We start from the raw sequence: 18,527 nt of genomic DNA on the forward strand, positions 1-18,527 counted from the left end.
AAAATAATAATAATAATAATCTGCGTGTGCAGTCTGAGAATGCGTGTATCAACCTAAAACATGTAGCACTTCCATGGATTAGGCCTATTTATCGATAAATACTGTATCACGTAAACAGAATACTCCGGCGAAACACTTTCTGGCCATGTGTTCCAGAAAAGTATACATGTATATAGTGCGCAGTGAAATTACACCCCCCGAGTCAGTGAAACGCTTCCGTGGCCATGTACGTATTCTGTAAAATTACAAATTCATACAGCGCACAGTGAAATTATAATCTACGATAATGCTGAGTAATGGCCAATTTGCAAACCACAAATATTTTCATACGGGTAATATTCAAGGTCCAATTTCTTTTTTTCTCTCTTATTTTAATTATGTGCTTAATGGCCGTGTGTCACCTTGCAACAAATCAGCGCGAGCTTCCTGTCACCCCGATTTAGCGCGTGGACAAGGGATTACACGAAATCGTTTTTTCTCTTTGACCACCCACATCCCATTTTTCAGATATGCTAATTGTTATCTACGATCAATTTGTCACCGATATTTAGGCTGGGAGGTCTTAAGGGAAACAACAAGAGCATTTGTGGTTATTTCTGGTATGGTAATTTTGTTCTGTTGAGACACTAAAACCTATGTTAAATGAAAATACAAAAACCTTAATGAAAGATAAAATTAATTTGCAGACATTTGGGTTACAAAATGTAATGACTTAACTGGGCATGCTAATAATAATATGTTTATTATTATTATTATTATTATTATACTACTCATAATAATACTAATAGTAATAATAATATGCACACGCATCACACATCTGAAATTATATCTTCCCAAAATTGCACATTATGTGATCTTTAATATTCATTTTTTGGCCTCGCTTTATAATTCAACATTTTGTGTACATAATGCATCTTAAGCAAGTAATAGGCTATTTTATTCAAATTATCTGTGTATTCATAAGTCTATATAATAATACTACTGACACTACTGTTTATGGAGAAGTTTTATGATTAGGATTAGTATCATTTTTGTAATCTGCATAATCCTGTATCACTATCAAGGAACAACAACAATAATGATATTATTATTATTATTATTATTATTATTATTATTATTAATAGCAATAACAATAATGGTTGTCATTATTATTATTGTTATTTATGTTATTATTATTATTATTATTATTATTATTATTAGTGTGAAAAAAATTGTTTCGGAAATGACGCTATACCAAACAGGTGAAAATATATATTTTTTAAATGAGTGTGACACGGCTCTATCAGTGGTTAGTCTTTCGCTTCCAATGACGAAATCTGGAGTGTTACTTTTTGCATTGCTTTTCGTTTAAGCTTAAAATAACACGACATTGTTGGGCACGCTCTGTCGACTTAGCCTGTCCCCAAAGTTTACAACCTGTCAGAACTTTCTCGCATTTTGACATGGCTCATTACAACTCTGAAGGTCGGCACGCTGCGAAATGCCATTTCCGCACAATACAGTACATTGTAAGCGGGATTACATCAGATTTCACACGCATTAAAACAAATACCAGCATGGCATTGTACTCTAACCAACAAAAAAAGTGCAGCACAAAAGATTCTGCTTCAGTAAATTAGTCTGTCGTTTCTGCGTTTGATTTCTTACAGCTTGCAACTTAATTGAGAGCAAATGAAACAAATGGCTGTCGTGCAGAGCATGGGCTGGAAATTGCATGTGATTGTGTTAATATATTTGATTGCATTAAATAATTATACAACACAGGTCAATTCATAGATCGTTACGTCTTGACAGAAGCCATTCGATCATAATTACCACACTAAGATGTGATCTAAAAAATTCGGATTAATCAAAATAGCAGAAGTTGCTTAAAACGGCTATAAACAACATAAGAGCTAACTGTTGACAAAGCGGGACACAGTGAACTCAAAAAAGAGCAGCCCAAAATGTACTTACATCTACATTATAGTAGATTTGTTTTCATAACTGTATAATATTTTTTTTTTCATAGCAAATGGAACAGTTGTTTAATAAAATGGTTTAAACCCAATTTTTCTGATTTAAACCACCCTTAATCATTTCAATTGAATAAAGTGGGCGTTAGCTTTCGTTTTATACTTTTGGAAAATTATAATGATGCTGATAATGGTGGTGATGATGATGATTATTATTATAAGCAACAACATCAATAATAATAATAATAATAATAATAATAATAACATAAACAATCGCCTTTTATCGTTCGTTTTCTGGTTTTGCTACGTCGTTTCTGCCCTTCATTTCAGTTGATTTATTAGAGAAGTGTCTATGTTTCCGTTAAATTTGATTTGCATATACTCAGATCATGAAACAGAAGTTAACTTGAATTTAAACTTTTTTGGAGCAACAGGTGCTAAGATGATGTGTCAGTCTTGTTTTGCTTTGATCCAGCCTACCCCAGTGCCGAGATTCTTTCGTATGCTAATTTAGCTCCCTTTGAATGAAAAAGAAACGCTTCTGTGCCCGCGTGTGCGTGTGCTTGTGTGCATGCGCGCGTGAATTTCCGCGCGTGTCTACGCAGGCGCGTGCGCAAAATCTCCTTTTGTAATCAAATAAGAAATATTATGGGCACTCTCAGACAAATAAGGTACAAAAAGTGCCTAAAAACGTACACGTTTGTCACCCGGGGGTACCTTATATATATATATAACATTGCACCCCTAGCCATGGGTATAAAAATTCATTTGTAACTTTTTTGCTTATAAAAGGTACCTATTCGCACCGAAATAACATTACTGTACCTTTCAGGGTACATTTGGAAAATGTATTCCTTAAAGAACAAAAATGCACCTCCACTGTATCTTTATTTCTGAGAGTTTGTAATTGATTTTGCGTGTGTGTGTGTGTGTGTGTGTGTGTCGCAGTCTCCTATTGTTTTCTGTTTTAAAGTGCTCCACACCCGTGTTGAAATAAATCGATATCGGTGGCCTAAATTACAATCAATTCATGGGAAGAACGTTCGGCTATTCGCGCACCTGTTCAGAAGCAGGTATCGCACAGAGCAAATAAGCGCCAGGCCCAAAGTGCTCCCAAGCAGGAGCTAGGCTGTTCAGGTCAGTCACAGAAAACAACACAGAATACATATGCCTTTTTTTATTACTGAAGGAACAGACCGCAAAATATGAATAGCGATTGTAAGACTTTTTCCCACCCCGGCAACATAGTGTGCCCCCATAACACGATGCTAATTTCAGCTTTAAATAAAATATTTTTTGTATGTTACATAGCTAACATTGCCTTTGACTTAAAGGGGACACTTAGAAGCGCAAAGTCACATAATTAAATTAAATCCACGACTAAAATGACAGTTTCATCCCGGCTGCTTTAAAAATGCAATCCTGCACAGTAAAACTTTCACCGTTAAATCAACCCAACTGGACTCATATGTACTCTGTTAGAGTTGAATGAACACCGGACATTTTACTGAGTGCTGCACAATGTTTGTTTTTTTTCAGTCAGATATTGTGAGGAAATTATAACATACAGTGCTGCTTCAAATTAATTCCCTTTAATCCACCATTTTACCTTGTCACACTCTAATATAAACTGGTTTCTCTAATACAAACGATTTTCACAATTGTTTTCCGTAATCAGAAACGCTTCTTTAGTTCATTCACCTACAGATAAATCAGCTTTTGTGGTATAGTTCACTAGATTCGGAATTTCATGGTACAATGCAACGTATCTTTAGATTGTTTAGATTGGTGATTGTCCTAATATTAGTGCGAGTCCCTGGTTCGTTGACGTCCCCACGGTCAACCCACCCCCCCCCCCCTCGTTCCGTGTTTCCTCAGGCGTTTAATCCATTTCACTTTCCCTAAGCAGCGCCGTTCCACATCCTCTGACGCGGTGGAGCCAGCAGACGGGGATTTCGCACCCACACAACGCAGGAATGCCGCCGGCGGGGTCCCAAGACACACCGCAGACTGGAGGAGAGGGGATGAGCGGCGATTATAAATCAAGATACTCCCGACACGCACCCCAACCGCCAACGCCGCCCCCCCCTTCCCCCAACTCCCACAACAATGCTTCATATCCCTCCCACCACCTATATTATTCCGATGTTTTTGCAGTTGACAAAGGAATCCTCGGGTTAATTAATTTAGCGTGTGTAAACACAGCAAAGACAGAGGACGCCCCTCTTCCCTGGAAGCATAATATTAATTTTGGAAGCATACTTCCATGCGCCTTTGACACGACATGACAGGCTGACTGACACCTGCTGCCGCACCGTAGACAACAGACATGAACGCGCGGATCTTTGGGCACGTATTAGCCTACTGAACGGGAGAAAAGTATCCAGGCCGTAGCAAATCGGCAGCAGGTTATCAGCCAGCCTTTACCTGGTGTGAGTAATGGCCATTCTCTGGTTCCTCTCCTCCCTTTCAATGAGCGCTTGTGGGGTGTGATGTAGCCTATGCTCTTTCAATAATAATTATAATCTCCATGACAACCTATCCACCCCATCCTTCTCGCGGCTCCCCAGTCGGATCATTAGGCCTGGAGTGGGCCCGCTCCTCGGACGTGTTTAGCCTATTGCTAAACTGTTGCAGCGCAGTGGGACGCCGCAATATTAACGTTAATAACAGGAGAGGGTTTAACATGTGACCCCCTGGCTATTATCCTGATAGAGAGGCGCAGCTGCAGCTCCCTCCTCACAGTCACACACACACACACACACACACACACACACACACCAATACCCCCCCCCCTCCCCACCCACATGCAGGGGCAACAGTGTTCGCTTCCTGACACGGTGACGAAGCATGTGCACGAGACACGAGCCGAATATAGTGGAAATTAAAGAGAGAGCGTTGGGTTTGTTTGAGTGTGTGTGTGTGTGTGTGAGAGAGAGAGAGAGAGAAAGGGAGAGAGAGAGAGAGAGAGAGAGAGAGAGGCTATTCAATCAAAGGGCAAATAATCCAGTAGGTCTCTGCAGCTCTGGAATAAGCAGAAGAGCTGGTCTTTCCTCGAGACAAACAGCTGTTTACTTACGTTGTTTTTTTTTTTCACGCCGGGAGCCTGAGACGTGAAACGGTCTCGTGACTCTCTCACTCTCTCCTCGCATCGTTAACCGCCTCCCTGTGCCCGTCCTACTCCGCCCACTACAGTTGGCTATCTGTGTACAAAGTTCTGTGGCTTGAATTGACCCAATAGCTATATCGAAAGCACGTAAAATAAAAAATAAAAAAACCAGTAGGAAAAATTCTGTGTCGCAACATGAAAATGATTATCAACTGCAATTTTCGGAAATTATTTAGTATGGTCATCAATATAATGCATAACCATCTAATAGGCCTATCATATAATTTGACACAGCCCCGCGAGGGGAAGTTAACGTTGAAATACAGCGATCGAGGCTTAATGTTGGTTTTTATTTATTTAGTACGAGAATTTCAGGGTTTATGGATCTGTCATAAGTCTGTGCAGTAAACCCCCCACCCACCCCACACACACACACACGTTTACTTGGATATTATCTTAAGTTGAATACGAGTTACAAACGAAGACATTTCTTCTCTATAATGCGGTATTTTTTTCGGCGTAACAATTTGCCAGATCTGATCTGGCAAACAGAACATATACGTAAAAAATAAAATAAAATAAGTCCCGTGTTGTTCTACTTACTGGCACCGAGTGAACTAATGCATTCCTTTTCATCTAGGTATGAGAACATAAAACAAAGTTCTGTGTCGAATTTAATTGGTCCACATTGCACGAGAAAATAGACCTTAAGGACGCAACTGTGCCCAAGCCAGGAGAAAGAGAAACTCAGTTAAAGTCGGACATTCAATCTCTTTTCAATGTCAGTGTGTTTTCGGAAAGAATGGGAAACTCGGCGATAAAAAATGAAGTTTACTATCCGGAGTGAAATGCGATCAGTCCGGGGTCGTGGGGCCAAACTTTTTAAGACTAATGTTTATTTAGAGAAGTGAGCGCTGTCTATGGGACTCCCCGTCGGCCCTGAACGTAGCACTAATGTCTTTACCAGAACTGACCAGACCACCGTCCGTGTCTCCTTGCGCGTCTACATAAAACTGCGCGCTTACAACCCCACATCGGTACCAGGACAGTAAGTAGTATTTAATTTATATACGTTTTTAAAGATGGTCGCCATTGTCTTCTTAGGACAGAGCAAATGAACAGTGATATTGGCTTATCTCGTTTAGCCAACTACCCTCGGGTTCTCAAGGAAAAAAATTAAACCTTGCTTATGTAGAAAGACTTAGTGGAGAGCCGTGTTTTCTTACAGTTTGTGAAATTGAATTAGATACGGCGAGGAATCTGACCTTTTCGTAGACCTACACATCCCACCCCCAACTCCCAGGTTCGTAGTGTTGCAGGGGCAGGCCTATTTTTGTTTGCTCAGCTGGATTCGCCATCAGACGCCCGTCCATGTCGTCCGTGTCTCCCTCCCTACCGCCTCCTCCTTCTCTCCTGCCGTGTTTCACTAAAAGGCTGTTCCCCCTTCAAGTACGCGGTAGGCCCAGCCTGGACCCCAGGTAGACCAGCTACTTCTTTACGTAAACAATACTGTCAGACCCCGGAAGTGAAACATTCGCACAGCAGAACGATGCGCACGCATATCTGTCTGTCTGTCTATATATCTATCTATCTATGTGTTCGTCCGTCCGTTTGTCTGTCTTTGTTTATAGGCCTATTTTTTCACTTAGAAGACAGGAAATACAATTGTTGTGTAACGGTGTTTTATTATTATTTACATATGTCTTACTGAAAAGTAATGTTGTATGTTACCTTTTCCTTTATTCATTCCACCGCAGCTGTTTTCCTATACTCATAATGCTATTTGGCTATTTAATTTTTTTTTTTTTTTAAAAGATGTGTGGCTGATCAGATGTGACAGGTAACCCCAACACGGGCCATTTATGGGAAATGTAGCAGGCTATGCATTTGAGTCGCAATACAACTGAATGCAAAGATAATCTAACACAGTAATCTGGATCCAGAAAATACACAAGTAGCCCACAGTTCACGGATTTGCTTCATTTATTATTAATACCTGAAGTCTTGTTTTGTGCTCTTCCTCGCTCTATTGTTCTAAAGTAGTGTACACCTGTGAAGGGCCCGCCCAGCCACAAAGACCACCGACCGTAAATGGTGTCACCCCCCCCCCCATCTCCAACCCCCGCCTTGCCAGGCCTGAGTGACAGCTCGTCCTGAAAGACACTTATGTGAAGAGGCGGTGGATGTGGGGGGAGGGAGGGGGTTGGGTTGGGGGGGGGGGCGCACAGGGTCCAAGTTCCCGTGATGCAACCTCTCCCCTCCCCGCCTTGCTTTGAAGCGATCCCTGTGTGGAGCGGGCGGCGCGGCGGACCCCGAAAATAGGGGTACAATGGCGACTCGAGTTCCCCGGATGACTCAAGACACTTAATATTCCACCGGCTCGAGAACCTTTCCCCCCGGCACTTTCCCTCTCGAACCCCTGCTCAATAGAAGCCAACCGGGGTGGAATAATGGGAAGCGAGAATGAGACCAGGGGTGTGTGTGCGGGGGGGTGGGGGAGGATGAGTTTGGGGGTTTGTGGCGGGGGGGGGGGTGGCAGTTGGTGAGAGAACAGAAACCCCACCATCGTCTACTGACGTGGCAGAATTTAGCGCGGTTCGGGGCGCGGAGAGAAAACACGCCGCGGATATTTATCTACCCGTCGCAGGACTGCGGCGCGCGGAGATAAATCCCCGCGTTCCGGTGGAAAATGCTCGCGGCGGGGGCGGTTTCTCGTGCCCGACGGCTGGGGAGGGGCGGGCGGTGAACGGAACGGGCTACGACCGCGGGGGGGATCGATACGCCGCGTTCGCGCGTCTCGTCGACCCTCGACACTCGGCGCTGGCCGTGTTTGTGCCCCCCGGGAGCCGCGGGCCCTTGGGAGAAGAATGGAAGAGGAACGCTCTATTTTCCGGACGAGTCTCTCTCTCTCTCTTCCTCTCTCCCTCTCCTTCTCTTTTTCTCCTGCCGTCATTCATCTTGGACTCTCCAATAAAAACAGTATTTAGTGGCCTCGCCTTGAGAGCCGCTGTCAATCATCTTCAGCAGAAAAGCGAGTCTGTAAAAAAGTGAGCCGCGCAGTTGTGTTATTTTTACTTTTGCGAGTGTGTGTGTGTGCGTGTGTGTGTGTGTGTGTGTGTGTGTGTGTGTAGATCTGTGTGTGTGTGCGTGTGTGGTGTGTGTAGATATGTGTGCGTGTGTGGATATGTGTGTGTGTGCGTGTGTGTGTGTCCTATGGGTATCACCACCCCTCAATGCCCCCCCCCCCCCCATTCACACACACACACACACAGAGGCAAACCTTCCCATCTTTTAGACCAATTACATTGCCAGCCCAATTTTTAGGCTTGGGTGGTGGTGGGGGGGTGGGGGGGTGGGTTGGGGTAGGAGGACCACAGCGGAAGGGAAGAGAGGTGTGCTAAATGGCGTGTCTGTTTTTGCGCGAGCGCTCGTATCCGCGGAGGGGGCGGCCGAGGACGAGGAGGAACGAGGAGGAGGAGGAGGAGGAGGAGGAGGGTGGAGGCTTTCTGAAGAGGGTTGCAGTTTTAAGCTCCCAGGAGTTCAAAGCTGAATGGGCCTGAATGGGAGAAAAAGATGATAAGGCCACTCTAATGCATCTTATTTAAAACATGTTAGGCATGAGGAAATAAAGAGCCCCGGAGAGCCACAATGGCCGCCCCCACAGCGCGGCCCGGAGCAGGGGGGTGAAGTGCCCTCAGATTGCGGGCCAGAGATGCTATTGAGGGAGCGGAGGGGGGGCATCGGGCTTAGTCCAGGGGTTTGGGGGTGTGTGTGTTCGTGTGAGTGTGTGTGTGTGTGTGTGTGTGTGAGTGTGTGTGAGTGTGTGTGCATGTGTGAGTGTGCGTGTGTAAGTGTGAGAGTGTGTGCGTGTGTGTGTGATTGTGTGTGTGTGAGTGTGACTGTGTGTGTGAGAGTGTGCGTGTGAGTATGAGTGTGTGTTTGTGTGTGTATGTGTATGATAAGTAATGACTCGGAGGGATTTTTTTCTCCTTCAGAAATGTATTTATTTTATTATAAAGGCACAGAGGCTGGTCAGGAAGAGGATGATGCTAAATGACACTGTTTAGGTACTGTGCTGATGCTGAGAGTTTGGGGGGGTAATGAAACCCTTCCCAGGATGCAGTTGGTGTGACGGGAGAAAGCAGAAATACATGAGAACAATGAAGGGCGATATTCGCCACACCCATATAGTTGCTGGTATATATATCGCCCTAAAAGTCGCCAGGTCTACCGCCCCCTTTACGCTCCTCGCCCACACCCACCCCCACCCCCGCTCTGTGCCCCTTCGCGTGTGATTGGCTGTTGCTATGTGTGCTTTTGTTGTGAGGCCCGGTGTTCTTTATTTGTTTATGTTTCTCCCTGGGTGTTCGGTGTTTGTGTAGCGGAAGGAAACGCGCCAGTGTTGGCCGTCCTGGAGTGTGGGGCGGGGGGGGCGGGGAGGGGGGGGGTGTCTGAGTCGCAGAGAAGAGGAAGAGGAAGAGGAAGAGGAAGTGAGAGTTTGCGCTGGTCGCTGTTTGTCTTCCTCTACGGCCCTGGTCCCCTCTGTCAGTGGCAGATTGATATGGGGGGCGGGGGGGGGGGGCGGGGGCAGGACGGCTCACGCTTCTCTCCTCTCCTCTCCTCCCTTTTCTCGCTCTTTCCTCCCTCTCCGTTCCCCCCGTTCTCACGGTCAGTCGCTCGAAGGGCGGAGAGGAGGTTTCCCAGCAGCCGGAGTCGGCTATGTGGCGGTCCAGGAACACAGCCACGGAGGACGGGCCGCGCGATTTCAGGTTTTAAATGTTGACGTTTTTTTTTTTGAAAGACGTCATAATTGTGCTGTATTCGGTGGGTGCGAATACAGCACGGCAAACTTTTTCAGTGCTCTTGTTTTTGCACCGGTTCCCCGGTCTTCAATCGCCGGTCTACCCCCCCCCCCCCCCCACCACTACCTGACTGCGATTGCTTCTGTCACCCTCATCACCCCCCCTCACCCCCACCCTGATTCGCGATCATTTGGCCCTTGTCACCTCTTGCCTAGGGCCACCAAAATCCGGAAAGCGTCTTAAGTTTTTGCGACAGGTGGCCACCTCTGGCGGGTTTGAGCTTCCCGAGGAGGAGAAGTTAGCGGTAAGAGAAACGCGATGGAGGGAATTTCACGGGGCGTCGCTGAGCAGATTCAACGGCACACCGCTTCTAGGGAGCGGAAGAGGACAGCAGAAAAAGATCTGATACTTAATGGAAAAAACTGAAACGTCCCCCCCTCCCCCCGACCCCTTGACCCCTTGACCCCTCGACCCCTTGGAACCTGGCAAAACGAGTTTTGTGACAAACTGAATATGAAATATGAAGGGAAATAACTCAAAGTTCCATGTGTACAAGTCATCATGTTGCACGTCAGCGACATTCCAAAGCGGAGTGCGATGAGAGAGTGCGTGATGGATGTCTAACTCCAGGTCCTGGAGGGCTGCAGGGTCCATGGCCATCGATTGGCTTAAAGGGCCCACACACCTTGTTTTCAAGGCCTAAACTGGGTGCTGTAAGGAACACAAAAAAAGATAAAGACCGATGGGCCCCAGCTTGAGGAACTAATCTTATTGGTTCTTCAGGGGTGACATCACAGTAGCCGATATTCATGTGCTCAGTCACATCTCAGAATTCCGCTGCCCATGTCAGTGGCGGTTCACTGCGGTGTGGTATGAGAGTGTGGCAAGGGTTTCAAACTCCAGGTCCAGTAGGGCACAGTATCTGCAGGTATTTATAGTTTCTCTTTCCAATCAGCAGCCAGTTAAGGCCTTGAGAACAAGGTGTCTGGACTGTTTAGCCAATCAACAACTTAAGTGAATCATCTTGTGCCAAAACACACCGACAACGTTATGGGGTTGGAATTTTATGGGGCTTTGTGATGTCACAATGGCGCTGGTCTTTTTTCTTGCTTGTGATAGGTCAGAACATGGGCTCCTTGTAGAACCCTTTTCTCCTTGGAGAGGGAAGGCTACAGGCAAGCAGTGAACCAACAGGTATGCAGGTTAAAGAAAAACAGGAAATGGATACGGTTTGTGGAGAAAGATGGACTAAAGCTTCATCATCACCCAATTCCCGGCCCAGTTCATCCTCACTCACCGAACCCAGGTCAAATATATATATATTTGAAATAGCTCAACGCTTTGGATATCTGTCAGATTTTGAAAGCAGTCCTACCGATCCCTGTGAAAAGTCTTCGGGCCACTGAAAATGTCCTTTTTTATTAAAAAAAGAAAAAAAAAGAAAACACTTTTTTTATGCAGACCATGTTATTACAGCGAGATTTTGAATAGCTCACAGGATCCATTAATGATGAACTGCGAGTTTGGAGAGTAGATTATTAAACCGCCGTCTCAGATTGTGTTTTTTGAGTCCCATCCACTGTTTTCTTTGCTGCACCCACTTGTTTTATTTTCCTTCTTTCTCGGCCACCCTCTTTGTGTCGCTACCGTTCATCATCCTCTTCCTACCTTCCTCTCTCTCTCACTCGCACCCTCTCTCTCTCTCTCTGTCCCTTGTTTTTCTGTTTCTCTCCCACAGTTCTGTTCCCCGTCTCTTGCCTTCCTCCATGCCTTTGCCACGCTTGATCTTGTTATTTGAAGCCATTCAACGGCAGAGTGTTATGAGATAGGCAGTCAGGACGCAAGAGAGAGTCCTCTACTTCCCCTCTCTCTGTCCCTCTCTTTCACTCTATTTTTCAATCCCTCTCTCTCTCCCTCCATCCCTCTCCCTCTCCATTTCTCCCTCCATCCCTCTCTCTCTCTCTTAATTCGCTGAGCTGTTTTTCTGGCCTAGCAGCCTCAGCAGAATGCCTCCTGGTCCCTCCCAGATTCTCGCCCTCCCGCTCTCTCCATCAGTCCCCCAAGGTTTTCAGTGCCGCTCCTGATTTGCGGCTCCTGGATCTCTCTCTTTCTCTCTCTCTCCCTCCATATCCCTCTCTCTTTTTTTCTCTCTCTCTCTCCCTCCATCTCCCTCTCTGTCTCTCTCCCTCTCTCTCCTACTCCGTCTCTTTGGGAGCTGGATGTGGAGGCTGAGATGGGGGTCACTCCTGGGTGAGTGATATTACCGCTACTCACCCCCCGTTCCCCCACCCCTGTTCCCCCACCCCCCTACCCCCCAGCCACCTCCCCCCCGCCCCCCTCAGGCCATGTTACTATTTTTCAGCAGATGAAATGGGCTGAATTGGGACTTAACAAACGTACAGGCTCAGATAATTGAAATCGGAGCCTGTCACACGCAGGGAGAACTCGCCACAGTGAGGATGTTACGTTTTAACCAGATCACTATTAACCCTCCGAGATGTGAGATGACAAACGTGCAATTGGAATGTTCTCAGCTGAACATTCTAATGCAGATGTAACTGCTGGTGGCTGAAAGCAGTGGAGGTCTAGAGCGCCGACTTCGAATTTGTAATTGATTCGCATTAATTTGATGAACAGCAGGGGATGTGTGTGTGTGTTTGACAGAATGTGCGTGTGTGCATGTGTGAGTGTGTGCATGAATGTGTGTGTGTGTGCGTGCGTATGCGTGTTTGAGTGAGGGTGTGTGTGTGTGTGCGTGTGTGTGTGTGTGTGTGTGTGTGTGTGTGTGCGTATGCGTGTTTGAGTGAGGGTGTGTGTGTGTGTGTGTGTGCATGAAGGTGTGTGTGTGTGCGCGTATGCGTGTTTGAGTGAGGGTGTGTGTGTGTGTACGTATGCGTGTTTGAGTGAGGGTGTGTGTGTGTGTAAGTGAGTGTGTACGTGTTAAGGGGGAATCCTGTCGAGAGGGTTTGTGTACACAGATGCAGATTAGCCGGAGAAACTGCCCCGGCGTGTTTAGTGGTGGGGGGCAATCGAGGGGATCGCCTTCCCCTCCCGCCCCTCTCCGGGCCCCGGCCGGGAGCCCCCAGCGCTCCCCGGGTTCCTGAGGAAAAACATTCGGGCTCCAGTCACCTCTGAACCCGGGACCGGGCTGTTTACCTTGGCTGGACCAGCTGACAGCTTTACTGACGTTACATACAGGCACCGGGGGACGGAGAGAGAGAGAGGGAGGGAGAGAGGGAACGAGGGAAGGAGGGGAAAGGAGGAGAGCGACAAGAGTTTGTTTGCTCCGATCTTAATCGCTGAATTCGGAGCCCGTTCGGGACAAGGGGCAAACTGGAAGGAGGCGGGAGAGAGTGGAGGAAAGACAGAGGGAAAGATGGAGAGATAGAAAGAGTGTGACAGGGAGACTTAAAATGGCGTCTGCACAAGGTTCTAAAGTTTCGTTTTGCTAAATTAACTATTTTTGGCACTTGTTCTTCAATGTGGATACCAATTTTAAGAATGTTAGTTTCATATTTTAAAAAATGCTGGACTGTGGGGAGGATGAGAGAAGGAGGGAGCGAGGTAAAGAAAGTGTGGGATGAAGAGAATGTAGAAATGAAGGGAGACCACCATGCCACACCCAATTCTTCAGGGTCCCCTGAATCATCCTTAGCTATCCTCTGTCCTTCGTTTTGAATGTCTTTCTGGGGCTGTAATGTAATAAGTATATCTGTGTAAAGCTAGTTTTAGTGGTGTGTCGGCATTCTCGTGTGTCGACTATACTAATTGTTGGTTTGTTTGGACAACTTTGCACTCTGTGATTATAAATCGGCGTTCTGTGCCTTGTTGGCGATATCGCCCACACACACGTGTGTCTGTGTGCACGGGCGTGTGTGTGTGCATGAGTGTCTGTGCGTGTGAGTGTGTGCGTGTGTTCTTGTGTGTGTATGTGTGTGTGCGTGCCTGTATGTGTGTGTGTGTGCGTGTGTGCGTGTCTGAGTGTGTGCGGGCGAGTGTGTGTGTGCGTGCTTGTGTGTGCACATGTATGTATGTGACATGAGTGTGTGAGAGAGAGCGGCACTACCGGAGCGGCACTACCGGAGGGGCCACAAGAACCGAGGAATGAAAATATTGCGGGGAGCTGAATAAAGCGACCGGCTCCAGCAGAACGAAACGTGACATCATTATCCTGAGAGAAGCAAAGCACTTCAGATGGACGAGTGCCCCCGAGCCAAAGCAGCACGGAGGAAATCTTTAATATATTTATCCGGCTGTCCCCCCGGCCGCCAGATTCACTGTTTGCACACGGAAGGCCCTCTTACGTGATTGGCAGCAGTCAGATTTATATAAACAGGCCCTGGAGCCGCGTTCCTCGGGCCCCAAGGCTCCCCGTTGCCAAGGTGACACGGAATCGCTTGCAGAACTGCTTCCCCCTCGCAGGCACACTGGCATATATTGCACGGGTGTACTATTTTGAAAAGGGTAATGATAAATGTATTTCACAGCAGGCAGCGCATTTGCATAAGAAACATGCACTATTTTGCAATATATTGCAGCGGCGATATTTATATTTGCTAATGCCGTGTGGATGGCTGCAATACCTTTGTCCTATAATTCCTATTGGTATATTTTCAGTATATTTCATTTCTGTAAGGGACGTGGAACCCAAAGGTAATTTAGTATCTTTTTTTTTTGTCCCAGTGGTAACTGACACTTCCATCTATGATCCTGTGGGTTTTCATTTTTAGCCCAAGTTTGGCACATCTGACTGTACTAATTAGCAGCTCAGTGAGATCTCTAGCTGTTGAATGAGCTACGCTTTGTTCAGGTTGGAGTGAAAACCGACCGGATGGTTCATCTGCAGCAACGAGGTTAAAAACCAGGGTTCTCTCACACGCAGCTCTTGTTCCTGACATCCCGACACTTGCTGTCCTGAGTGACAGATGCTCAACCAATGAAAGGGTCTGTCTGTCTGTCTGTTCGTCTGATTGTCAGTCTGTCAGGCTGTAGGCAGCTGCTGTGAATGACATCGATGTGGGGGGTGGGGGGGAGTGGGGAGTGGGGAATGGGGGTTGGATTGAATACGTGTCTCAGCTCAAACTGTAAGCCTTGTGTTTGTCTGTTCCCAGCAGCTGGGAAAAGCTGTAAAAACAAAACAGCGCTTCGGAAAACAAGTACACGTCGTGCCGTCCGTATCGGGTTTCTCCCACAGTGCACCGGGCCTGGCTGAGGGGGGCGGGGCTTTAAGAATTCATCAGGGCTGTTTGAGTGACTGCTCGTGTGCCATCATCATCATAACCTGCTTTGGCTGTTTACTATCATCAGTTTGTGTGTGTGTGTGTGTGTTTTTTTGTTTCTTTTTTTCCTGACTGGAAATCCTGAAAAATGCATGATAATGTTGCTGATATATTCCTGAAGTATACTATTTTACACTTCAGACTACTTGAAATATAATTAAAGTTTACATCAAGTATGCTGAGTATACAATTTTTTTCACATGAGCAGGGTGTGCTGTTTTCTTTTCTTTCAAAATTTGGCCAACAATTCTAGATGAAGAAACTAGGTCAGGTAAATTAATTGTACTGTTAAAATCTGCTGTATTAATTGATCAATTAATCAATTACGTGTTGTGTAACAACAGAAACCTGTAAACCCAGCAACTCCTCAAGGAAAAAACCACTATACTATTGTATTCCTTAGATTAAATATATAAATATATGTATAGATTCATAAACAAACCAATAAACGATCAGGCTTATATAGCCAGGACCCTCTAAGCACTTCATTGCAATCATATTATTTTTAATTATGGAAAGAAGAACAGTGTCCTCACCTTCTCCTGGTGTTTTGTTCGATTGAATTGGACATAATTTAGCCGAATTAACGGACTTGAGCCCAGCTGAATATTTGTTCAGTAAATTCGAGAAATCAACCCAAGTTCATCTCATTAACTGCAAAAAAATCCTGGTGGAATATTAATGGCGTGTATTCATGTTGCTACATGGGTGGCATCGCGCTCGAAGGGTCAGGGAAACTGGAAACTGGAAACCGGAGCTTTGTTTGAACTGGTCCACAGACCTGCGGGCCTGCTTTCCTTCAGTGAGCGGATACGTGCGCCTTGTACAGACAGGTCAGAATGCATTTACCTGCTAAAGTCAACAAGGAAAGATCGCAGTCCCCCCCGCCGCCCGCCCCCCCCCAAATTTAGGGACATTGTAGTCCCTTAGACAGCCTCTGGCCAGCGCCCCTCCAGTCTGCTCAGCTTGCTTGTAGCTACCGTGTTTACGCTCGTTACATTTAGGCATTAGGCAGACGAGATTCTCCAGAGCGACTTACGCAGCTTAGCTTCTTTACATCAGGCCCAGTGACAGAGCTGTGTATTTACTGAAGCGATTCAGCGTAAGTGCCTGTGCAATAGGGTGTAACAGTAGGGTGATCATGTCTTGGATTTTAAAAGAAGGAGGACAGGGGAAGGTGGGCCTTATGGACATAATGCTGGGCTACTTGTTTACATTTGTTCTATTGTAGGACAGTTGTTTTAGTCCTAAAAAGAAGAAATATCTTGGAAAAAGAGAACATCTGATGAGTCTATACAACAGCAGCGCCTCACCTAGGACTTGAACCAGCAAGCTCCAGGTTATAGGGGTACAGCCCAAGCTGCAGGACCTGGGCGAGGGTGTGGGGAAGGGTGGCCGGGCCTACAGCCTGACCCCGAGTGGAGGTACATGTTTGAGGGGAGGTGGGGGGTCTGGGGGACACGGGTTCGCTGGTACCCTGCTGTGCGTTACACAGAGCTGAACATCTGGTGCGGGACCAGGGGGAGATAGAGTTACTCATCCTCGGGAGGACGGAGAAGGGACTGAGAGGGGCCAGTTTTTTTTTTTTTAGCACCGTCAGCCTCCGAAAAGCTCTGGAAGGTTCCGCCATTATGAGATGAGCAAAAAAACAACAACAGCAACAACGCCTCAACACATCCATCCACCCACTATCTATACCCACTTATCCTGGGGAGGGTCGCGGGGGAGGGGGGTGCTGGAGCCTATCCCATCATGCATTGGGCGAGAGGCACAGGAACACACTCTGGACAGGCTGCCAATCTATCGCAGGGGAGCCTCGACACGTGCTTACACCAAAAAAAAGTCTAATGGTCGTTTCAAACATGTGGATGTATCAGCGAGCGTAAGCAGACCATCTCTTATGTAGGTCTGCTGTTCGGTGCTCATTAGTGTGTTTAGATGGTGGGTCTCAGTGTCCTCGCTGATGTGCTGGTGCGTAATTATGGGAGGTTAATTAGGTGCGTGTCAGTGCCGTCGGGTGAAGTCTGTTTAGAGATCATTATTGTGGTTGTGAGTCTGGGGAGGCTAACTCTAATTGGGCGTCTCTCTTCTGCTTTGCTGTCTGTTTTGTGTCTCTTTTCTTGTTTGGTAACGGCCGAATTTGCGGTGTCTGAGTCGCTTGAATTGTCCCAGGCCTGAACAGGCCATACCAGGCTGTGCTGTGCTCTGTGTTGGCTCAGGTTCGGGGGCTGTTCTCTGGCCTTGCTGTGCTTGTGTAGGACAGGCTGTGCTGTGCTCTGTGGTTGCTGTGCTGTTTTACAGTATGTCTTGACAGGCTGTGCTGTCATGTGTCTGTGCTGGGTGTACTGTCCATTATCTGATATGACTGTGCTCTGTGTTGGCTGAGTTTTTCTATATCTGTAATGGTTGCTGTGCTGTGTGTGTTTGCAGTGTCTGTAATCACAACGCTGTGCGCAGTGTCTGTGATTGCAGTGCAGTGTCTGTAATCATGGTGCTGTACTGAGCAGTGTCTGTAATCGCGGTGCTGTGCTCAGCAGTGTCTGTAATTGCGGTGCAGTGTCTGTAATCATGGTGTTGTGTGCAGTGTCTGTGATTGCGGTGCAGTGTCTGTAATCATGGTGCTGTGTGCAGTGTTTGTAATCACACTGCTGTGCTCAGCAGTGTCTGTAATCGCGGTGCTGTGCTCAGCAGTGTCTGTAATCGCGGTGCTGTGCTCAACAGTGTCTGTAATCGCTGAGCGCTGTGCGCAGTGTCTGTAATCGCGGTGCTGCGCTCAGCAGTGTCTGTAATCACGGTGCTGCGCTCAGCAGTGTCTGTAATCACGGTGCTGCGCTCAGCAGTGTCTGTAATCGCGGTGCTGTGCTCAGCAGTGTCTGTAATCACAGTGCTGTGCTCAGCAGTGTCTGTAATCGCGGTGCTGTGCTCAGAAGTGTCTGTAATCGCTGAGTGCTGTGTGCAGTGTCTGTAATCGCTGAGCGCTGTGCTCAGTGGGCCCCGGGGGGCCCCGCAGGCTCGGCGGAGGGAAGGCATTTCTCCGGGCCTCTGCCCCCGTCCTCAGCGGCCACCTGCGCTGTTTGTTTAGTGTTTGTCAAGTTTATGATAGCCGTGTCTAATGTGGAATAATAACATGTGTGTTCCACATTAGGAGCAGGAGGGAGAAGCCCAGGAGAGACAGAGTGGGGAGGGGGGGATAGGGAGAGAGAGGGAAAGAGAGAGAGAGTGTGAGTGTGAGTGAGAGAGAGAGAGAGAGAGAGAGAGAGAGGGAGAGACAGGGAGTGAGTGAGTGTGTGTGAGAGAGAGAGAGAGAGAGAGAGAATGGCAGGAGTCAGAGACAAATAGCGAGTGAGAAAGAAGAAGAGAGGGAAAGTGACAGAAAGTAAGA

The sequence above is a fragment of the Anguilla rostrata genome, chromosome 4 (genome assembly GCF_018555375.3).
Source record: "Anguilla rostrata isolate EN2019 chromosome 4, ASM1855537v3, whole genome shotgun sequence".
NCBI lineage: Eukaryota > Metazoa > Chordata > Actinopteri > Anguilliformes > Anguillidae > Anguilla > Anguilla rostrata.